Consider the following 25,005-nt stretch of genomic DNA (forward strand, 5'->3'; position numbering starts at 1 on the left):
AATTAAATAGAAAATACAAACATCAACTTATTACTCTAATAATTTGATATTGTAAGGGTGGAGTGTTTAAGGCTGTTTACTGAATCATGAGAGCTAGAAATTCAGATCAAAGTCACCCACATAGCAAGCCAGGTATCCTGCACACACGTGTAACTTACCCCAGCTTCAAAAGAATCACTGGGAGCTGGAGGGATGGTTCAGTGGCTAAGAGCACCGACTGCCCTTCCGAAGATCCTGAGTTCAAATCCCAGCACATTGTGGCCTCACAACCATCTGTAACAAGATCTGACACCCTCTTCTGGAGAGTCTGAAGGCAGCTACAGTGTAGTTACATGTAATAAATAAATCTTAAAAAAAAAAAAAAAAGAATCACTGGAGCTTGCTGACTTCCACCCTGGCCAAAAACAAAAACAAAAACAAAACAAAACAAACAAAAAAAAAAAAAAACCATGAGCCCCTAAGTTCAAGGCCTTTTTGGAATAAGTGTGGTCTTGTTAGAGGAAGTGTGTCACTAGGGAGTGGGCTTTGAAGTTTCAAATTCTCAAACCAGACCCAGTGTCTTTTCATTCCTGCCAATCCACATATAGAACTCTCAACAACTCCAGCACTATGTCTACCTGCCTGCCTGGCAGACATGCTTCCCACCATGACAACAATAGACTAAAAAAGCTCCAATTAAATGCTTGTCTTTATAAAGAGTTGCCATGGTCATGGTATTTTTTCTCAGCAACAGAAAACTGACACAGACAGACAGACACACACACAGACACACACACACCTCTTTAAATATTCTGTGAGTAGAATGGGAAAACAGTAAGAAATCTGATGTGTGAACATGAGAACCTGTGTTTTAAGTCCCCAATGCCAACAAAAAAGCCAGACAAGGGCCAAGTGTACCTGAAACCTGAATGTGGAGTGGAGACAGGCAGGTCAAAGAAGCAAGCTGGCCAGATAGCCTAGGCAAAAGTAGAAGTTTGTTGGGCAGGGTAGCAACACATATTTAATTGTAGCACAGCAAAGACAGGCAGCTAGCCATTTATAAATTCCAACCTGGTCTGCACAGAAAGTTTCAGCTAAGCGAGGGCTACATGGTGAGAACCTGTCCCCACCCATCTATCACCTCTAAAAACAAACAAACAAACACCTCTTCATGCCTGTGGTCCATTTTCACTTTGCTATTTGGTCCCTGCGCTCATTTAGCTTTAAATTTTTTTTTTATTTTAAAACTTTTTAAATGACTGTCTTAAAGTGTGGCTACCCTTGTGATATTGCAATCTTTTTTTTTTTTTTTTTGGAGGAAGAAAATATTTGCTTTGATTCACAGTTTGAGGGGATAGCATCCATTAAGGGGAAAAAAAAAAAGTCAGTGTCAAGAATCTAAGGTGAAAAGCCGGGCGTGGTGGCGCACGCCTTTAATCCCAGCACTCGGGAGGCAGAGGCAGGCGGATTTCTGAGTTCGAGGCCAGCCTGGTCTACAAAGTGAGTGCCAGGACAGCCAGGGCTACACAGAGAAACCCTGTCTCGAAAAACCAAAAAAAAAAAAAAAGAATCTAAGGTGAGGGCTGGAGAGATGGCTCAGAGGTTAAGAGCACTGACTGCTCTTCCGTAACTTCAGCTGCTTCCTTTGAGGTACAATTGGAAGAGCTGTTTTCATTTCCTATACTCACTTTCCTTTTATTCTCTCAAGCTCAGACCAAACTTTGGCCCTTCACTGAAACTGCCTCCTTCAAAGTAACATTCATCTCCAGTGGCAACGTCATCCCTACCTTACCTGACCTCTATGTGAAACTTTCTTTGTTTGACTTACAGACCAACCAAGTTTAATTTTGTTCTGTTTTCCTCACTGACTATTTCCTATCCTCCATCAGTTTCTGTGACTCTTAAAAAGCTAAGTTCTTTGTGTATACTACTTATTTCCTTATTGAACCATTTAGCCTCAAAGAGAGGGTGTGTGCGCGCGTGTGAGCAAGTGTTAACAATGGTCCGGTTTATATCTCTAAGCCAAATCTGGATTTCACTGAAACCCCAACCAAACTAACTTGCTCCTTTTTAACTCTAATTGCCAATTTGAACTTAGCAAATTTGAAACTAAGCTACTGATAAGCTATCCTTGTTCTTTTCCATGTTAAATAATGTCAGTTTAATCCTTTCATTTACTCATAAACCTTAAAATTCGAGCAAGAGAGATGGCTCAGTACATACTGCTCTTGCAGAAGATCTGACCTGAGTCTGACCAGCACTTACCGAAGGTAATTTACAACTGTCTTTAACTCCAGCTCCAGGGAATCTAAATACTTCCAGCTTTTTTAGGAACCTGCACACATGTACAGATATTCAAACATAGCTATGCACACACATAATTTAAAAATAAAAAACCTTAAAATCATTCTTAATACATTCCCCACCCCACCACAACAAATCTCTACCAATAAATCCTGATAACTAAATTTAGAAAATATATCCAGAATTCATTCACTTCTCAACTGATCTATCTTTTCTCTATTTCTACCATTATCCTGTCCTGCAGCAGTTCATATACTCAGTGCAAGTAAGTTGAAGAATGAACCTGTGAAAATGTCACTCCTGTGTGTAATTGTATCACTTCTATATGGAAATACCTCTAATGCTAGCTCACTCAAAGTAAAAGCCAACACTCACTGCCTAATAACAAGACTCTTTTCTAGGCTTCCATGTGCCCAGGCAGTATAAAAGCCCCTCCGCCCACTTCAAGGCTTCTTTCTGTGCTTGTGATTCTCTCCACCTAGAAAGCTAGTCCCTCAGACAGTCAACATGTCACCCCAACCTATCCACATCACCAATCTCACCTTCCCTGAAGGGCATTCATCACTAGGAGGTTAGACCTTTTAACTTAATTGTCGGGCTTATTATCTCTCTTATGCTAGCAAGAATTTTATGCTGTTCATTAAAATGTTGCTATTTTTAGAAGTATGCACTCAAGTTATGTGTTAAATTTGGATTTAGATCTAAAGATTTCATTTTATTTATCAGAAGTTTAATGCTAGCAAGTCTAAATTTTACATGATCCTATGACTTAAGATATCAAGACTACAACAAGGGCAAACCCTCTAGGCCTACTTAGGAAAAGTAGATAATTTTACTAGTTTTTCAAACTTTTATTTTTGCAGGAGGGGGAGGGGAATTCCACTAGTAGATTTCTCTGCCAACTGCAACAGATAGCCCCAGGGCTTTTGTCTCTAGAGTAGCTACCTCTGGAAAAAAAAATAATGATTATTAGGATTAAAACAAAACTAAGGAAAACAAATGTTAGAACTCCACTGGGTTTCTAAAACACACTAACACTTAAGGCAGGGCCAAATTACTATTCAAAAGTAAAATAGATCTGTTAATGTGAGGAATTAATAAGAAATAACAAGTATAACAAGAAACCCAATCAAGGAATAATATAAGAAATATTTTAATTTCCTATATCAAAATTAGTGTTTGTGACGTGTGTGAATGCCACTAGGAAAGAAATTTTTTGCAGTGTAAAATGCAAACCCACATGAGTCCTCTCTTCCTTTTTCACAGTTTCACAAATTGAGTAATTGTTAGTTCCCAACCATACATCTAAACAACCTAAGCGTATGGTTTTCCTTTCCTAATTAAGGCTAAAGCTTTTTGTTAGTTTGGTTTTTGTTTTTCTTTTTTTTTTTTTTTTATTTATTTATTATATGTAAGTACACTGTAGCTGTCTTCAGACACTCCAGAAGAGGGCACCAGATCTTGTTACAGATGGTTGTGAGCCACCATGTGGTTGCTGGGATTTGAACTCTGGACCTTCGGAAGAGCAGTCGGGTGCTCTTACCCACTGAGCCATCTCACCAGCCCCGGTTTTTGTTTTTCAAGATAGGGTTTCTCTGTCTATCCCAGGCTGTCCTGGAACTTGCGTCTGTAAACCAGGCTAACCTTGAACTCAGAAATCTGCTTGCTTCTGCCCGAAGTGCTGAGATTAAAGCCACATGTTGAAAGGAAAGAAAAGCAAAAAGCAAAACAAAAACAAACAAACAAAACAAACAAACAAACAAACAAAAAATGGGCTAGAGAGGATGGCTCAGAGGTTAAGACCTCTTCCAGAGGTCCCGAGTTCAATTCCCAGCAACCACATGGTGGCTCACAACCATCTGTAATGAGATCTGATACCCTCTTCTGGAGTGTCTGAAGACAGCTACAGTGTATTCACATAAACAAAAGCAAACATACAAACTTTTTGCTCAAATGAAGTATTTGGCAGGTCTTTATGAGTTGCCAGCATCACACCTCTTAAGCTTTCTGTCATTATTAAGTAAAGGGTTATTTGAACACAGGGAAAGGGAAGCATTATAACTTAAGTGACTCCAGGCTACAGTATGAATACACCAAATAAAAGGATGGTTTGTATTATGGGTAAGTAGAACTAGACAAGTCGGGAGTTCATCCTAATAGAATAGTAAACAACTTAAAACTCAAAAATAGTCTGCTCTGGAATTGTCCATTAACTTTCACATACTGAGCTTTATTTCAGGTAAATGCAACATCTGAAAGCAAACCTTTGGGTAAGAAGCTACTGTACCTGGTTATTCTGCAGTCTTGGGAAAAAAAAGAATGCTTTTGAGCTGAGTTAATGTGATGCTTCAGACTATTAAATGATTCTGATCTTAGTTCAGAATCCCAGAACTCAACGTAAAACCTGGGTGTGGCAGAGTACTCCTGTAATACCTGTAACAAATGGAAACAGTAGAATCCCTGTAGTTGCTGGCTAGCTTTTCTAGCTAATCATAATCAGCAAGCTCCAGGTTCAGTAGAAAACACCATCTTAAAAATAAAACACAGTAAAGAAAAAAAAAATCAAAAAGCTGGGTATGGTGGTACATGCCTTTAATCCCAGCACTTGGTTCACAGGGGCATTTGGGTCTCTGAGTTCAAGACCTGTCTAGTCTACAACAAAGAAAGGAAGGTCCAGGCCAGTCAGGGCTACAGAGAATTCCTGCCTCAACAAACCCCACCCCACCACCCAAAAAAAGGAAGAGGAGGAAAAAAAAAACAGCAAAAAAGAAAGTGGAAGAGAGAATTCAAATTAGGAGTACTGGCTACTCTTTCAGGGAACCTAGGTTGAACGGCCCAAAACGGCTGCTTACAACTATAATTTAATCCAGAGAATACAACACCTTTTTTCTGGCTCCTAGGCACGAGGCACAGGAGTGGTTCACAGAGGCACACAAACAGGCAAAACACTCACACATACAGCATAAAAGTAAATAGTTAAAAAGTAAAATGAGCTAGGCATAGTGGCTCACACCTTTAATGCCAACCCTCAGGAGGCCTAGAAAGGTGGATCTATTTCTGAGTTCAAAGCCAACCGGTGCTTGAACATACTGAGTTCAGGACAGCTAGGGCTACTAAATGAGACATTGTCTTTTTTTTTTCCCCAAAGTGGGGTGGGTAGTGTGCTAAATAAGGTATTAAGTGACAGACGAAGATACCTAACCTGACACTGAATTCTGTCTATACACGCATGAACATAAACACATACACCCAAACACTTGGTTCTTTCCTATGCCCTCAAATAACTTGATTCTAAAACATCTTAAAATGTTTAAGGGTGTAGTGCTGTTGTTAACTTCATTGTTATTACATTAATAATAATTCTAAGTCATTGTGCTTCAAATCCCAGGAATTATTCTTTTATCTGCCCATATTGTCTCAGTATAATCTGCCCAATATGTCTTTCAAGCTGCCAGTACAGTGATCATTAATTATTTGCTTGCTTTTACTATGACAAGGTGTTCTAAATATTTCCAGTCATTGTTCCAGGTAGTACTATTTCTTTCTGTGGGAACAAAACAAAAACAAACAAACAAACAAAAATCAATATATTGTTGTACCTAGTAAAACCCATTCTCTTGAAATTGTTTCTTTTTCGTTTTTGAAGAGGGTGGGGGGAAAGGGAGAGAAGTATGTGTATTGGGTGTTTTGCCTGCTTTTATGTCTGTTCACCAAATGCCTACATTTGCCCACAAGAGGCCAGAAGAAGGCATCAGATCCTCTGAAATTGGAGTTACACACCTGTTATCCCCCAGAATGCTGGGAACCAAAACCAGGTCCTTTACAAGAGTGCTCTTATCCACTAAGCCATTTCTCCAGCTATATAAACATCCCAGCTAATAAGACAGCTTTGCATAAAAAGCTAATCTACCCCATTCTAATAAGACTATCCCAGATTAAGGAGGTAGGAAAATGACAGGCAAAATTCAGAGGAAAATACTTTTACTTGGAAAACAAGGTAAAACTTTTTTTCTTTCTGCAGCCATCATGCCATCCAGACTAAGGAAGATCCAAAAATTGCCACAATTCAAAACTCAGATATGCTTTGTTAGATGCACTTAATATGGATACTAAAGATCAAGCTTCAACTTGCAAACACGCTCATTAAAAAAACTAAATCAGGAGCTGGTGAGATGGCTCAGCGGGTAAGAGCACTGACTGCTCTTCCGAAGGTCCTGAGTTCAAATCCCAGCAACCACATGGTGGCTCACAACCATCCATAATGAGATTTGACGCCCTCTTCTAGTGTGTCTGAAGTCAGTTACAGTATACTTATGTATAATAATAAACAAATCTTTGGGCTGGAGTAAGCAGGGACTGAACGAGCGGAGTTGACTGGAGCCAAGCAGAGGTCCTAAAATTCAATTCCCAACAACCACATGAAGGCTCTCAACCATCTATACAGCTACAGTGTACCCAGATACATAAAATGAACAAATAAATCTTTTTTAAAAAATTAAATCAGTTTACAAACAATTATTATTAAAGGGACATGAGGCATTTGCTGTTCTCCCAAAGAACCTGAGTTCTGTTCCCAGCATTCATGTCAAGGTTGTTCACAAGAGTCTATGTAACTCCAGCTCCAGAGAATCTGACACCATCTTTCTGGCCTGTAAAACATTTGCATAAGAGCCAGGAGATGGTGGCACACGCCTTTAATCCCAGCACTTGGGAGGCAGAGGCAGGCGGATTTCTGAGTTCGAGGCCAGCCTGGTCTACAAAGTGAGTTCTAGGACAGCCAGGGCTATACAGAGAAACCCTGTCTCAAAAACACAAAAACAAAACAACAACAAAAAAGACATTTGCATACATGTGGTGTACATGTAGATATAACCAAAAATAAATCTTTCCCCCCAAAAAGTCTTATGCAATCTGACACAATCTGGGCATCCAGAGGAGACAGGTAAAGTGACAATTCTAAACAGCCAGACACAAATACAATAATAAAGTGCCAGGTTTAATGGTACGTGCCTTTAATTCCAGCCCTTGGGACACAGAGACAGAGGCAGACAAAGGCTGATGGTCTCTATACCAGACCAGGCAGCTAAGGATATATAGTTAGACCCTATTTTAAATTTTTTAAAAAAGGAAAAGAATTAAGTTCTGGCCCCCAAGAGTATTTAATGTCCATCCCTTTATTTTCCTTACTTTCCTTTTAAATTAAACTGTATAGTTCACTGAATTATATAAACATTGTGTCTGGTTCATCTTGTTATATAATTTTTAATTTTTAATTGCAATATTTTTATCATGAAATCGTATATTATAATAAAATCCTAGAATTAAAAAATAATTGGGCATATCATTAGATATACTCCATAATATTTAGTAAGGATGACATTTAAAAATATAAAGCATGAACAATTTCAATCTAAGTCGACCAAAGTCTAGCGGCCTTATAAGTTTAAGGGTTGCTTAATTTGGATTTTAATTCTATTCAACTGTCATTTTATAATAAAAAATGGAGATAAAATAGGGTTCTTTTATTTGTTTTGGTTTTTGAGACAGGGTCTCTTTATGCTGCCCCAGCTGTCATGGAACTTCCTATGTGAATCAGGCTGGCCTCATATACATACACATACACATACACACACACACACACACACACACACACACACACACACACACACACACACACACACACACACACTGTAGCTGTCTTCAAACACCCCAGAAGAGGGCATCAGATCCTATTACAGATGGTTGTGAGCCACCATATGGTTGCTGGAAATTCAACTCAGGACCTCTGGAAGAGTAGTCAGTGCTCTTAACCACTGAGCCATTTCTCCAGCCCCATCTTGAACTCTTAAAAAGAGATTTAAAGAATTAAGTAGGCAGGCCTGGAAATATAGTTCAGTGACAGAGCAGTTGCCTAGGAAGCACAAAATCCTAATCTGTAACAATGCACAATAAATACACAGTAAATAAAAATTTATTCAATCTTAGCACCAACAAGCATTTGGTAGTACATTGCTACTGCTGAAACAAACAAACATCTCCTAATTTACTAAGACTTGTTTATGCCTCTAATAGTCACCTCTCATCTTACAGCGGAGTATCTCTTGCTGATCTTCAAAGCATGATTCAGAGATGGTTTTAGTATGTAGACACACAAGTAAAAATAGAACAGATTTCAGGGACTCAAAATGAAAAAGGCAGCGGAAGAATATAACAAAAGCACAAAATAGAGATGACTCTTCACATAACCCGCATTACAGATGCTGAATAGCTCAACTGTACTTTCTGAACAAGTTTTACTAAAAGAGTAATAACACTTATTACTGATATTTCAGCAATATGGTATGCAGAATTGCTTGTCAATACAACTTTTAATTTTACTTTTAATTACATTATTTTTATGTGTGCTTGTACGTGTGCAGCATAACACAGTCAGAGGACAACTTGCAGGAATAAAGTCGCTCCTTCCTATCACCAAATGGGTTCAGGGGCTCAAACTCACACATACACAGATACATAGATACATACATACAATCAATACAAGGTGCTGAAGAGATGACTCAGCAGTTAAAAATGCTGGCTGCTCATCCAGAGGATACAGGTTCAATTCCCAGAACTCCCGGGGCAGCTCACAACTGTCTGTAACCTCAGTGTCAGGGTACCCAACACCCCCATACAGACATATATGCAGGAAAAACACAATGCAAGGCAGAAGCAGGTGGATCTCTTTAGTTTGAGGACAGCCTGGTCTACAGAGGGAGTTCCAGGACAGCCAAGGATACACCTAGTGTCAATTAAAAAGATCCAATACAAGGCTATGTGTATTAGGTTACCTATGACTAGGTATTCGACTTCAGGCTGGTAAGACATTACCCTAATACATCATTCTATTAACTTTTAGAAAATGATCATTCAAACCCACAGAAAACTTTCTAAATTCTGCTCAACTTAGTGATTATTTCCTTCCTGTTCTAGGTAAAACTTATTATATATAGCAATATCTTTTTTTAAAGCAATGTCTTAAAGTAATTCCAAGTACTTTGAAATTAAATAAACCCAAGTTCAGGAACACAGATACAAAGCTACAAATATAATCTTATATTTTTGGTTGTGAGCCTAGCCTTTAACAGCTGAGCCATCTCTCCAGCCCTACAAATATAATCTTTTTTGTTTTGTTTTGTTTTTTTTTTGTTTTTGAGACAGGGTTTCTCTGTATAGCCCTGGCTGTCCTGGAACTCACTTTGTAGACCAGGCTGGCCTCAAACTCAGAAATCTGCCTGCTTCTGCCTCCAGAATGCTGGGACTAAAGGTGTGCGCCACCACCGCCCAGCTACAAATATAATCTTAACCCCAGTTATCAAATACTTATCAAATACCACTCTGGTAATAACCTCAAATATATAATCATTCATCCAGCTTTTTCACATGGCCATCATGAATCGCTGTCAAGTTCACAATGTTCATTTATAATCCTTTCTAATGATCATATAAACTATGATATATACATGATCATATACATATACAATAAAGAATATGCATAACTGAGAGATGGGACTAGAGAGTGATAATGAAAATTAAAGAAGTGGGATAGATACTAAGTTGGGAGTGGTGGCTCATGTCTGAAATCCTAGAACTAAGGAGGGTAAGGCAGGCAGGAAGATAGGAAAGACTTCAAGAACAGCCTAGGCTACATACGGTTTCTAAAGGTCACTTTTTGGGTTGGAAATTTGGCTCAGTTATTAAAGACAACTAGCTGCTCTTGCAGAGGACCCAGGTTCTCTTCCTACCACCCACATGGGTTGCACAAAATCATTTAATACAAGCAGACAAAACACTTGTAAATGTCAAGTAAATTTTTAAAGGGTTCTGAGGCTGGGAAGGTAATTCATCAATAAAAGAGTACTGGCTGCTCCTCCTGAGGACCCAGGTTTGATTGTCAACACCCACTTGACAGCTCACAACCATCTCCAATTCCAGAAGATCTGATGCCTTTTTCAGGCCTCAGCAGCACCAGAAGTGCCAGTGGTACACGTACATGCAGGCACACACACGCCAGAGGATAATTTTGTATCCACACCTTTTGTTTTGTTTAAAGACAGGACATCTCAGTGTAGCCCTGGTTTTCCTAAAACTTGCTCCGTAGACAGCTGGCTTCAAACTCAAAATTTTCCTGCCTCTGCCTTCTGAGTGCTAGAATTAAAAGCATGTGCCACTACCACCCAATTTATACAGGTACCTTATGGCAGGTTAGGTACACAGCTTACTGTCTGCTGGGGAGGAGTATAAGAGAACCCCAAACATACATAAAGTGTTGCCACAAGAGGGTAATAATAATAGGAATGAAATAAGCAAGTAGTTTTCAAAAACTATCCTTTTGTCTCTCCACCAAAAGCATGTGTACTGTGATTGTTTCAAACAGATATTTATGTTAGAGTGATAGAAATTCATGAAGCTTTCCATATTTTTATGGATTTGTATTCAGCTGTAATGAAAATGAAATTATAGATTTTACAGAATAGAGAAAATGAAAGTATACTGAGTTAACCCAGACACAGAAAGACAAATAGTACATTTTCTCTCATATGCAGATCTTAGTTTCTAATTGTTAAATATGTGTACTTAAGTGAGAGCAAGATGAGAGGCAATAGGACACATAAGATATGAAAGCAAACAGAGATAGGAGCAGACAAGTTGGTAGAAATATGGGGGAGAATCAGCCAAAACTAAATATGTATTTAAAATGTTATAAGGAAACCTATTACTTTGAAAGCTAATTTTTAAATTAATACTTTTAAAATAGTATGTCACAGATCATATTGGTGCCAGTGTAGTCCAGAGAGGGCATCAGGTTTCCTTGAAATGGAGTTACAGTTGTGAGCCTCCCTCCCACATGTAGGGATCCTCCTTCCCTACCACATGGGTACTGCAAATGTGGGGTCCTCTATGTAATGTAAGTACCCTTAACTATTGAACCATTTCTCCCATCCTTTTAAAGTAATACCTTCTTAAACATGTAGACAAGGGGGGAGGGTATGGGGGACTTTTGAGATAGCATTTGAAATGTAAATGGCCGGGTGTGGTGGCACACGCCTTTAATCCCAGCACTCAGGAGACAGAGGCAGGCGGATTTCTGAGTTCGAGGCCAGCCTGGTCTTCAGAAGTGAGTTCCAGGACAGCCAGGGCTACACAGAGAAACCCTGTCTTGAAAAACCAAAAAAAGGGCTGGTGAGATGGCTCAGTGGGTAAGAGCACCCGACTGCTCTTCCGAAGGTCCAGAGTTCAGATCCCAGCAACCACATGGTGGCTCACAACCATCTGCAACGAGATCTGGCGCCCTCTTCTGGAGTGTCTGAAGATAGCTACAGTGTACTTACATATAATTAAATAAATCTTAAAAAAAAAATGTGGACAATATTGATGAAAGTAATTAAATGATATTCAGACTGCAGTCTATATCCAAACACATCCACAGATCTCTAGACTACAAAAAATTCTTGGTTTACAAGAATATGGATTAGTTAAAGCCTTTGGCCAATTCTCTGGGGGGGAAAGGGGGGAGGGAGGGAAGGATAAAAAGGAAAGAAAAGCTAACCTTATCTTGGCAAAGCTGAATATGGCAGCAAGAAATCTCAAACTGATTCACTGCCAAGGATCTATAAAGCAGTTAGATAGATAGATAGATAGATAGATAGATAGATAGATAGATAGATAGATATAAAATCTAACTGACCTACTTAAAAGTAAACGTAGGGTAAACATCTTCTTGAAAGCCCTAATGAAGTCTTAGGAGTAACAAGGGAAGTCTCAAGAACTTAAGTGTTCTGCATTGGCTGGTGATCCATCTCTACCACCCAAGTGTGCTGGACCACTTTTAAGTATCCCCAAGTAAGGGTTGGGACAGGGTTTTGCTTTTCCCCAAGTGAGGGTTGGGACAGGGTTTTGCTTTTATTCTTCTGGAAAAATAAAAACAAAACGCTGCCTAAACCTCACTTGTGTGTGTGTGAGTGTGTGTGTGTGTGTGTGTGTAGAAAAGAAAAACACTCAATTGACATTCTTCTTCAACCAGTGTCCCAGAAGAAAAAGCTTTCTCCTTCTCCACGAGGTCTTAAATACCCTTCAACTTAAAGACCCTCCTTCCTGCTTACTATGTTCACTCCCTATGGGCTGATTACTTGCTCCCTGCCTCTTGACCTAGGACTGACTTTATTTAGCTCTTGGAGTAGAGGTGTGTGCAAGGGCTGAGACACACCACAACAAGGTCTTTTAGGTAAATAACAAAGTCTTTGGGGGTTTACAGTGTGATCAAATATCCTGCAACACTTAAGTGCCATGGGTCATTTCAACTTTACTGTTTTGTCCTACCTCAAATGCCACAGCAATATTTTACCCAACTCTCTCTACTATATTATTTTATAGTAATTACAAAGGTTGACTGTCTTCTGTACTAAATAAAAGCATTTTTACCTGTGTCTCATAAACCAAATATTTAAAGACAATTCAAATAAAGAAACTACTTTAATAAAGAATTAATTCTTAGGACAATTTTCTAATTGTCATTCTAGTAATAAAGGACAGATAGGAAAGGAAAAGTTCAATACAACATTGTTTTTGGGTTTTTTTTGCTTTTAATCTTTGATTAAGATTTTTTTTTTTTGCTTTTAATCTTTGATTAAGATTTTTTTTAATTAGGTATTTTCCTCATTTACATTTCCAATGCTATCCCATATGTCCCCCATACCCACCCCCCACTCCCCTACCTACCCCCTCCCCCTTTTTGGCCCTGGTGTTCCCCTGTACTGGAGCATATAAAATTTGCAAGTCCAATGGGCCTCTCTTTCCAGTGATGGCCTACTAGGCCATCTTTTTTTTTTTTTGGTTTTTCGAGACAGGGTTTTTCTGTATAGCCCTGGCTATCCTGGAACTCACTTTGTAGACCAGGCTGGCCTCAAACTCAGAAATTCGCCTGCCTCTGCCTCCCGAGTGCTGGGATTAAAGACGTGCGCCACCACGCCCCGCTTAGGCCATCTTTTGATACATACGCAGCTAGAGACAAGAGCTCTGGGGTACTGGTTAGTTCATATTGTTGTTCCACCTATAGGGTTGCAGTTCCCTTTAGTTCCTTGGGTGCTTTCTCTAGCTCCTCCATTGGGGGCCCTATGATCCATTCAATAGCTGACTGTGAGCATCCACTTCTGTGTTTGCTAGGCCCCAGCATAATCTCACAAGAGACAGCTATATCTGGGTCCTTTCAGCAAAATCTTGCTAGTGTATGCAATGGTGTCAACGTTTGGAAGCTGATCATGGGATGGATCCCTGGATATGGCAATCACTAGATGGTCCATCCTTTCGTCACAGCTCCAAATTTTGTCTCTGTAACTCCTTCCATGGGTGTTTTGTTCCCAATTCTAAGAGGGGGCAAAGTGTCCACACTTTGGTCTTCATTCTTCTTGAGTTTCATGCGTTTAGCAAATTGTATCTTATATCTTGGGTATCCTAAGTTTCTAGGCGAATATCCACTTATCAGTGAGTACATACTGTGTGAGTTCCTTTGTGATTGGGTTACCTCACTCAGGATGATGCCCTCCAGGTCCATCCATTTGCCTAGGAATTTCATAAATTCATTCTTTTTAATAGCTGAGTAGTACTCCATTGTGTAAATGTACCACATTTTCTGCATCCATTCCTCTGTTGAGGGGCATCTGGGTTCTTTCCAGCTTCTGGCTATTATAAATAAGGCTGCTATGAACATAGTGGAGCATGTGTCCTTCTTACCGGTTGGGACATCTTCTGGATATATGCCCAGGAGAGGTGTTGCTGGATCCTCCGGTAGTACTATGTCCAATTTTCTGAGGAACCGCCAGACTGATTTCCAGAGTGGTTGTACAAGCTTGCAATCCCACCAACAATGGAGGAGTGTTCCTCTTTCTCCAAATCCTCGCCAGCATCTGCTGTCACCTGAATTTACATCTTAGCCATTCTGACTGGTGTGAGGTGGAATCTCAGGGTTGTTTTGATTTGCATTTCCCTAATGATTAAGGATGTTGAACATTTTTTCAGGTGCTTCTCTGCCATTCGGTATTCCTCAGGTGAGACAACAAAAGGAGATCAAGGGGATACAAATTGGAAAGGAAGAAGTCAAAATATCACTTTTTGCAAATGATATGATAGTATATATAAGTGACCCTAAAAATTCCACCAGAGAACTCCTAAACCTGATAAACAGCTTCAATGAAGTAGCTGGATATAAAATTAACTCAAACAAGTCAATGGCATTTCTATACACAAAGGATAAACAGGCTGAGAAAGAAATTAGGGAAACAACACCCTTCTCAATAGTCACAAATAATATAAAATACCTTGGCGTGACTCTAAGGAAGTGAAAGATCTGTATGATAAGATCTTCACATGTCTCTGAAGAGAGAAATTAAAGAAGATCTCAGAAGATGGAAAAGATCTCCCATGCTCATGGATTGGCAGGATCAATATAGTAAAAATGGCTATCTTGCCAAAAGCAATCTACAGATTCAATGCAATCCCCATCAAAATTCCAACTCAATTCTTCAACGAATTAGAAAGGGCAATCGGCAGATTCATCTGGAATAACAAAATACCTAGGATAGCAAAAACTCTTCTCAAGGATAAAAGAACCTCTGGTGGAATCACCATGCCCGACCTAAAGCTGTACTACAGAGCAATTGTGATAAAAACTGCATGGTACTGGTATAGTGACAGACAAGTAGACCAATGGAACAGAATTGAAGACCCAGAGATGAACCCCCACACCTATGGTCACTTGATCTTTGACAAGGGAGCTAAAACCATCCAGTGGAAAAAAGACAGCATTTTCAACAAATGGTGCTGGCACAACTGGCTGTTATCATGTAGAAGATTGCGAATTGATCCATTTCTATCTACTGTACTAAGGTCAAATCTAAGTGGATTAAGGAACACCACATAAAACCAGAGACACTGAAACTTATAGAGGAGAAAGCAGGGAAAAGCCTCGAAGATATGGGTACAGGGGAAAAATTCCTGAATAGAACAGCAATGGCTTGTTCTGTAAGATCAAAAATCGATAAATGGGACCTCATAAAAATTGCAAAGCTTCTGCAAGGCAAAAGACACTATCAATAAGACAAAAAGACCACCAACAGATTGGGAAAGGATCTTTACCTATCCCAAATCGGATAGGGGACTAATATCCAATATATATAAAGAACTCAAGAAGGTGGACTCCATAAAATCAAATAACCCCATTAAAAAATGGGGCTCAGAACTGAACAAAGAATTCTCACCTGAGGAATACTGAATGACAGAGAAGCACCTGAAAAAAATGTTCAACAACATTGTTAAGATAACTAATTTAGAAAACTCTCAATGGAGTTAAATTTTACCTAGAAGTAGGCTGGAAAGAAGGCTGAGTGGTTAAGAGCACATGCTGCTCTTCCAGAACCTGTGTTTAGTTCCCAGAACCCTTGTAAAGTGGTAATTCCACCTGTAATTTCAGCTAAAGAGGATCAGACACCTTCTTCTGGCCTCTGCAGGTATGCATATACCTGGCAAACACATATACATGAATTCACATAAATATAATTATACACATTCACGTAAATAAAAATAATAGCTGAACCAAGGGGTGGTGGCCCACTCCTTTAATCCCAATGCTCGGGAAGCAGAGTCAAGTGCATTTCTGTGACTTCAAAGCCAGTCTGGTGTACAGAGCTAGCTTCTGGACAGCCAGGTCTACACAAACAAACCCTGTCTTGGGAAAAAAAAAAACAAAAAACAAAAAACCAAAATAGTAAAAGCTGTAAGTGGTGGCACACACCTTTAATCCTGGCAGTTGGGAAGAAGAAGAAGTGGGATCTCTGACTTTGAGGCCAACATGGTCTAGGACCTCCAGGCTACACAGAAACCCTATCTTGAAAAACCAAAAGAGATAAATAAAAATAAGAAGAAGCTGGAGATGCTTTAGCTGATGGCAGCACTTGCTGTTTTTACAGAGGAAACCAGATTTAGTTCCCAGGACTAACATGGAGGCTCACAAACACCTGCAACTTCAGTTCTAAGAGATCCAATGCCTTCTGATCTCTGCTGACAACTAAGTATGAATATAGCACAAAAAACATACATGCAGGCAAAACCACCCATTAACACTCACACATATGGAGTTGGAGAGATGGCTACGAGTTAAGAGTACTAACTGCTCTTCCAGAGGACCTAACCTTAATTCCCAACACCCACAAGGCAGTTCGAAACTGTCTATAACTCCAGCTCTGGGGATCCAACACACACACACAAACATACATGCAGGCAAAACACCAACACACATAAAATAAAAAATAAACACACTTAAAACAAATAAATAAAAAACAGTTCAAAATAATAAATCTTTTTTAAAAAAATTTAAAAAGTAACATTTTGAAGGATTCACAGAATATTTCACTTTAGGCATTGTTAATTCTCCAAATTTAAACTATTTGTAAAAAATATGCCCCCCGAGACTAAAGAAAATATTTAATTAAATTTCAGTGTCAATGATATCTACTCAAACAACTCTAAAATAATATAAACACATTATCTTCAGAGTATTGTCTTACCCTTCCTAGAGAAAAAAATAATTTTATCTAGCACATTTTAAAAATGAAATTATGAAAGAATAATTTTAAAGGAAACCAGTTAGAATACCTCACTTTTTACTCCAATGTTACTTATTACTTGACCCATAGTCTCCAAGGGCTGCCTGGAATAATACACACAGTAAGTGAAAGTATTCCAGTTTGAGGAAGGCTGAGAGGAAAAGGGATTATAACCAATCAAGACAGGGATAGGGCAGGGCATATACTTCAGGTATTTTGGTTTTTGGCTTTTGTTGTTTCCCATGATACAGAGTTTCCTAGCTGTCCTGACATGCCACACATGCCTGGCAGAGTTTGATCCCTAAACCCACAGTGGAAGAAATGAACACATGTAAGCTTATGTATAAGCATATATGTGTATGCCCTTGCACACGCACACACCCACACCATATACACATGCAATAAAAAAAACTCTTAAAAAGAAATTAGAGGGCTGGAGAGATAGCTCAGTGGTTAAGAGCATCAACTGCTCTTCCAAAGGTCATGAGTTCAAATCCTAGCAACCACATGGTGGCTCACAACCATCCATAATAAGATCTGACGCCCTCTTCTGGGGTGTCTGAAGACAGCTACGGTGTACTTACATATAATAAATAAATAAACAAACAAACAAATAAATAAATGAGGAAAAAGAAGAGGAGGAAGAGGAAGGAAGAAGAAGGAAGGAAGGAAGGAAGGAAGGAAGGAAGGAAGGAAGGAAGGAAGGAAGGAATTAGAAATGAGGACCGGGGAGATTGCACAGTATGTAAAAGTGCTTTTTCTGCCAACATACACATACAAAAAAAAGGCAGGACATGGCCATATATGCTTGTAACCCACACATGGAGAAGAGAATAGGTGAATAGGTGGAGACAAACAGATATTAGGAGCTCACTAGCCTAGCTGAGACCTCAATCTTCAGGTTTAGTGAGAGACCCTGTCTCGAGGGATGATACATAAACCAGACAGCAATAGAGAAAATGCCTGATGAGTCTCCTCTGCTGCATGGGTCTGTACCTTCATGCACACATTACATATGCATGTACAGGCATACAAAAAAGTAGTAGGGACAGAGAGGGAGGGAGAGACAAAAGGAAAAGGGAAGGGAAGGAAAAAAGAAAAAGGGAAGAAAGCAAATTTAAAATGATTGCCAAAATGGTTACTTAAATGGCTAGTGTAAATAACAAAACAGGCATAGATGAAAACCAAGCTACCAATCTTGAAAATAAAGGGGAGGATGAAGTAGAAATTCCTGGTTTCCTTAACAACTCAGTTGTGTCACATGTTTTTTCTGGAACCTGTCCTGTGAAAGAACATGCACGTGATGTTTTGCTGAAAACAGACACTTCAGAGGATGCATGATGTTTAGAAAGGATATAAATAGGGCCTCACAGTGAGAACACTCTTGCAGTGCTACACACTCCTGCAATGCTTTGCTGGTCTTAGAAACACAGAAAGGGTCTTGTCGTGGTATTCCAGCTCATTCTGGCCACTTTCCTGACTTGTGCCAATTTGGCAGAGCCTTGCTGTTTCTGCTGGATCACACTGCCACTACTGATTCATGTATGGTGTTTACTATTGAAATGGACTGCTGATATCCTAATATCAAAGAGTGGAATCACCCCAAGGAACTACTTCTAAATGGGTCCATAACACCCTTTCCCCTACCTCTAGTTGGTGGGTTAGAAGAGAGGTTGAAGCATTTATGATAAAGATATAGTAGGTTTTGAAAAATCTAAGCCTTCAGAAAGGAGTCTATATAATATACTGACAAAAAATAGTCAGAAGAGGGTAATATAGTAAAAAGAGCAACACTTATTTTACCAAGCCTTCACCATCATGTCACCCAACTCTTCAATCCCTGGAAAACTCTCAACACAGACTTTATCCCAAAGTACAAAAATAAAAATACACAGGCTTGTGAGGTGATGGCATCTGCCTTTAATCCCAGCACTCAGGAGGCAAAGATAAGCACATCTCTGTGAGTCTGAGAACAGTTTGGCCTACAGAGTTGAGTTCTAGGGCAGCAAGGCTGTTACAAAAACTGATAGATAGATAGATAGATAGATAGATAGATAGATAGATAGATAGATAGATAGATAGATAGATAGATTCCTGTTCCCAGTATGTGAGTACAGAGATAGCTGAGTGGAACAAGGTGACACATAGCTGTAGTCTCAGCAGCTGGGGCAGAAAGAGCACAAGTTTTGAAGGCAACATGGAATATAAACAAGCCCCAGATCAGGATAGCCTATATAGGCAGACCCATTTCAAAAAAAAAAAAAAATCAGTGAAGGTAACGCTACGGTGGTTGCACACACACCTTTAATACCAGCACTTAGGAGGTGGAGGCAAGCTGATCTCTGAGCTCGAGGCCAGCCAGGTCTGCAGAGCAAGTTTCAGAAAAAAACCACAGGTTACACAGAGAAACCCTGTCACAAAAACAAAACAAAACATTCAAACTTTAGGCTGGGCGTGGTGGCGCTCATCTTTAATCCCAGCACTCGGGAGACAGAGGCAGAGGATTTCTGGGTTCGAGGCCAGCCTGGTCTACAAAGTGAGTTCCAGGACAGCCAAGCTATACAGAGAAACCCTGTCTTGAAAAACCAAAAAAAAATTTTTAAATTCAAACTTTAAATTCAGTCTCTTTAAAATATCCAAAGTCGCTCTAAAATTTCAAAATATCTCAACTGTAGGCTCACATAAAAATAAAAAATAAGTTACATACTTTAAGAGGTCAGAATCAGGGCAGTTACAAATCAAATCAAATCGAAGTCCAACAGTGTAAAGAGTCACTGCTTGATGTTTAGGACCCACTCAGGATCCACTGAGCTTCAAAGGTCCTTGGCAGCAGCATTTATCCAGCTCTGTCATCCACAGCACATGCAGCTTTTCTTGTAGGCTCAGACTGGCTCCACTCCATAGCTGCTGCTAGCCTGGTCATCTCACAGTACAGGCATCTCCAAAATGTTGGCATGTCCACTGCAACTGTGCTGCACTTTCACCAATACCCTCTTCTAAGTTTTTGTCTTCAGGTACTCTACCACATAGTGTAAAGCCTCAACTTCTCTTCATGATCTCTACAATCCTAGGTATTCTGAGGTTGTACCTTGCTCCCACTACAGCTGAGTGCCAGATCTGCCAGCAGCAGAGACCAACACCAAGTCCCCTGGGTGTCCAGCTAGCAACCAAGTGGCAGGTTGACTACTATTTCCACTGTGGAAAGGGCAATGTTTTGTCCTTTGTGAAATACAACGTATTCTGGTTTTCGATTTGCCTTCCGGCATATAAAACTGCCAAAACTAAACCCATGGAATTATAGAATATTTTATCCACCACCATGGTTTTCCACATAACATTGCTTCTGACCAAGAAGCTCACTTCACAGCCAGCCAGAAAAGTGTAGGCAGGCCATCTCATATAATTCACTTCTTACCATGTTTGTCACCATCCTGAACAGCTGGCCTGTTAAAACAGTGGGATGGCCTTTTAAAAACACACATATAAGCCGGGCGTGGTGGCGCACACCTTTAATCCCAGCAGAGGCAGAGGTAGGTGGATTTCTGAGTTCGAGGCCAGCCTGGTCTACAGAGTGAGCTCCAGGACAGCCAGAGCTACAAAGAGAAACCCTGTCTCGAAAAAACCAAAAAACAAACAAACAAACAAACAAACAAAAAAACACACACACATATAAGCCGGGTGTGGTGACACACGCCTTTAGTCCCAGCACTCAGGAGGCAGAGGCAGGCAGATTTCTGAGTTCGAGGCCAGCCTGGTCTACAAAATGAGTTCCAGGACAGCCAGGGCTATACAGAGAAACTCTGTCTCGAAAAATCAAAAAAAAAAAAAAGACACACATATAGGACCAGCGTTCTCCTAATGGTGGGATATGCTTTGACTCCAATATGTAGTATAGCTTTTGTTAAAGTTAGAACTCATGGGTCTAAAAATCAAAGGGTAAACTTGTGATGATTCATCTGGGTTGTCAACTGATTGCATCTGAAATAGAATAAAACACAAGCAGCTGGACATGCCTGTGAGGAATTTTCTTGATCATTTTTTTAAGTGGGAAGATCCACCCTAAATCTTATGCCCCACATAATATGTCACATAAGGTAAGTTTTTGCTTTTTGCCTGCTTGACTTCATTGACCTTCATCTAACCTGTTTTAGATCCATTCCTTCATTGGCATTAAAATCTATTCTTCAGGATTCCAACATATACTAAAGACCAGCAACTCTCTAGGAATCCTAGACTCCAGGGCCAGGTCGTAAACTGAGTAGCTAGCAGGATCTGTGGCCTTCCGTTAGGATCAGTCACTGCTGAACTACTTGAATCACCACCTGTAAGCCAGGCTTTCTTTTTTTCCCTTCCAAGGACTAAACATGAATCTTTATTTGCCTCAGCTACTTGAGGGGGATAAAGCAGAAATAGGTGGCATGGATACCAGGCCAGCTGTGCTTAAAAGGCATGTAGATATTAGAGAACTCAAACTAGTAGCATGTCACCTGTTTAATCTCCACCTGGTTGAAGGTCTTGCTATTATATAAGCCCACCATGCTGAGTACCATCTCTGGCAGGATGATCTTGTCCCTCAGGAAGATCTTCACCACCTCAGGCTTCTCCATGGGTAGCACCTCCTACTTGGTCTTTCTCATATGCTCGAGTAGTGTAAGTGCTGCTTCCACTGCCTCTGGAAGGCACTGTACAACTGTATTTGCTCTCATAGGACATGTCCTGCAATTGATCCAGATCCACACCACAGCAGGTAAATTTGCAGAAAATCCACTTCACTTCAGCCATCTTGGTGGCTGCTTGGAAACACCGGCTACATCTGTGCAGTTACGGCTACATCTGTGCAGTTATCTTGAACTTCCTGTAAGCTATTCTTAATAGCAAATGTTAACTATATTCTGGTAGATGATATAGATCATGGAAGAACCTGTTTACTCCTAAGAAAGGAAGCATATTGGAAATAGTATCTACTGCTCAGCTTTACTGAAAACTTATATTCTTCAAAAATAAATAATGCTAGCTGGGCATGGTGGTGCACGCCTTTAGTCCCAGCACTCGGGAGGCAGAGGCAGGTGGATTTGTGAGTTCGAGGCCAGCCTGGTCTACAGAGTGAGTTCCGGGACAGCCAGGGCTATACAGAGAAACCCTGTCTCAAAAAACCAAGAAAAAAATTGCATATACTTATTTACAGCTGCACTAATTTCAACTAGTGAAAAGAAGCCAGGGCATAACAGCACATGTCTTTAATCCCAGCACTCAGGAGACAGAGGCAGGTGACTCTAAGTTCGAGGCCGGCCTGATTACAGAGTGAGTTCCAAAACAGCCAAGGCTACACATAGACACCCCATCTGAAAAAGGCCAAAAACAAAAACGAGAAACAAAAAGTAAACTAGGAGCCAGTTAGATGACTAAATGGACGTCAGTTTGAATCTAGAGACCTGCATAGTAGGGAGAAAAGAGACTCCATCCAGCAAGTTGCCCCTCTGATCCCCACAAGCGTACCATAGCACATATGCCCAAACACATACAAACAAAAATTTAATTTAAAATTAAAGGTTTAAAATGGCTACAAGAGTGGGCTGGAGAGATGGCTCAGAGGTTTAGAGCACTGACTGCTCTTCCAAAGATCCTAAGTTCAATTCCCAGCAACCACATGGTGGCTCACAACCATTTGTAAATAGGATCCCATGACCTCTTTTAGTGTCCGAAGACAGGGACAGTATACTCATAAACATAAAATAAATAAATTTAAAATGGCTACAAGAATACATTTATTTTGCCAATAAAAGAAACAAAAATAACTTCTGTGTAGTGGCACAAGCCTATAACCCCAGCCCATGGGAAGTTGAAACAGGAGGATCAGAGGTCCAAGGTCATCCTTGGCTACCATAGACTGGAAGAGTGGAAAGAAAAGAACTACAAAAGATTTTCTATGATTGTACCACCCCATATTTCCACCAGTAATATATGAAAGATTCTCTTAGTATCTGTGCCAACATTTGATGACTGTGTCTACATACATCTTTAAAAAAAAAAAAAAAGATTTTTTACTTATTAATTTTACTTATTAATTTTATGTATATGAGTACACTATGGCTGTACCAATGGTTGTAAGCCATCATGTGGTTGCTGGGAATTGAATTCAGGACCTCTGCTTGCTCTGGTCCATCCCACTCGCTCTAGCCCAAAGATTTATTTATTATTATATCTAAGTACACTGTAGCTGTCTTCAGACACTCCAGAAGAGGGCGTCGGATCTCGTTACAGATGGTTGTGAGCCACCATGTGGTTGCTGGGAATTGAACTCAGGACCTTCAGAAGAGCAGCCAGTGCTCTTAACTGCTGAGCCACATTTCTCCAGCCCATCTACACACATCTTAATTTTAGCTATTCTAATAGTTATGTGGTAATGTCTTATTGTGCTTTCAATTTGCATTTTCCTAATGTCTACTGATACCAAATATCTTTTCATTTGCTTATGTAACATCTGTGTGTCCATCCTTCTTTAGTGAAATGTCTGTCTTTTATTTGTTCCTAAATGACTGGTTTTCACTATATAGTTCAGTTTCTTACACATTGGCATTTGCCAAACACATCTTGCAAAGACTGTGGTTCTCAACCTTCTTAATGCTGTGACCCTTTAATATAGTTCCTCCTATTGTAACCCCCAACCATAAAATTACTTTCATTGCCACTTCATAACTGTAATGTTGCTACTGTTATAAATCATAAGTACCTATGTTTTCTGATGGTCTTCAGTGACCCTGTGAAAGGGTAGCTTGAGCCATCCAACCCCCAAAAGGTTGAGAACTGATACCCTAGGACTAGAGAGGATCACTGGATAAAAGCATTTGCCATATAAGCCTGATGGCCTAAGTGTGATGTCTGAATCCAACACAAAGGGGGAAGGGAAAACAGACTCTTACAAAGTTGTCCTTGATCCTCCTACAAGGGTTTTAGTTCCCTGTCCTTGGATACTTAAGAATCGGAGGCAAAGAAATGTGGTGGAATTGGAAAGGTCTGGAACCAGCTTGCCCCCCGCAGGCTCAGGATCAACCATCCCACAGAGGAGTGATAATTATGCTGTATCTCATCTTTCCCAGGAGAGCTTAGAGATTTTTGAGTGATGGAATGGTTTCTGAGAGAAGCCTATAGTGAAAAAGTAGTAGAGTTGTCTAAATGGGATCTGTGGATGGGACAAGGTTAGGTCTCCCATGTGAGGCCTTTTTGACCCTTTTTCTCTCCACCTTTTCTTCAGAATAAAAATTTTTTTAGAGCCGGGCGTGGTGGCGCACGCCTTTAATCCCAGCACTCGGGAGGCAGAGGCAGGCGGATTTCTGAGTTCGAAGCCAGCCTGGTCTACAGAGTGAGTTCCAGGACAGCCAGGTCTACACAGAGAAACCCTGTCTCGAAAAACCAAAAAAAAAAAAAAAAAAAAAAAAGAAGAAAAAAAATTTTTTTATTTTTTTTAAAAAAAGTTGTCCTTGAACTCTCATATGCATGATGCAACATGCATGAACTTACAAACACACATAATATATAATAAAAAAAGTCATTCCAATTCATAACTAATGTGTATGCAGTATTATCTGTTGGCAGTGGTTATGTAAATGAAATGTATGAGAGTTTGTGGACTCATATCTTCACATGCTTAGGGTCCAAAAGGATGCCAAGAGCCTTTCTCTATTCTCTTGAGACAGGGTCTCTCACTGAACCTGAACTAAAGCTCCCTGTTTTCACTTGGCTAGAGGGGCTAGCCAAGGAACTCCAGGGATCCAGATGTAAGCCTGTCTCCATCTTCATCTATGCTGGTGTAACAGATACTTGCAACTATAGGTTCTTGCATGGGTGCTAGGAACTTGAACTCATGGGTGCTAGGAACTTGAACTCATACCTGCACATCAAGCATTCTTTCTGAGAGCCATCTTTCTCAACCCTGTAATCTATCTTCTCATCTCCCTAAAAGTTTTCATACATCCAAAGGTTTTAGTTTTGATAATGTCTAATGTACCAATATTTTCTTCTATGGATTATGCTTTCCTTCTAGTAATAATCAAAGGGCCCTTAATTTACAAACATGTGGAAATACACC

The 25,005-nt window shown here is 39.9% G+C and overlaps 1 protein-coding gene and 1 non-coding gene across 5 annotated transcripts in view; one reads left to right on the top strand and one right to left on the bottom strand.

Annotated features, from left to right (window-relative positions):
- Ube2g1 (ubiquitin conjugating enzyme E2 G1) overlaps positions 1-25,005 on the bottom strand; it is a 79,693-nt gene that overhangs the window by 46,164 nt on the left and 8,524 nt on the right. The window lies entirely within an intron of this gene.
- On the top strand, positions 23,854-23,982 carry LOC115032672 (small nucleolar RNA SNORA38). The gene has a single exon (XR_003838301.1). It is a non-coding gene; the product is annotated as a small nucleolar RNA SNORA38 (small nucleolar RNA).

Source organism: Mus caroli, unplaced genomic scaffold (genome assembly GCF_978045245.1).
Source record: "Mus caroli unplaced genomic scaffold, Mus_caroli_1 scaffold_13, whole genome shotgun sequence".
NCBI classification, from domain to species: domain Eukaryota; kingdom Metazoa; phylum Chordata; class Mammalia; order Rodentia; family Muridae; genus Mus; species Mus caroli.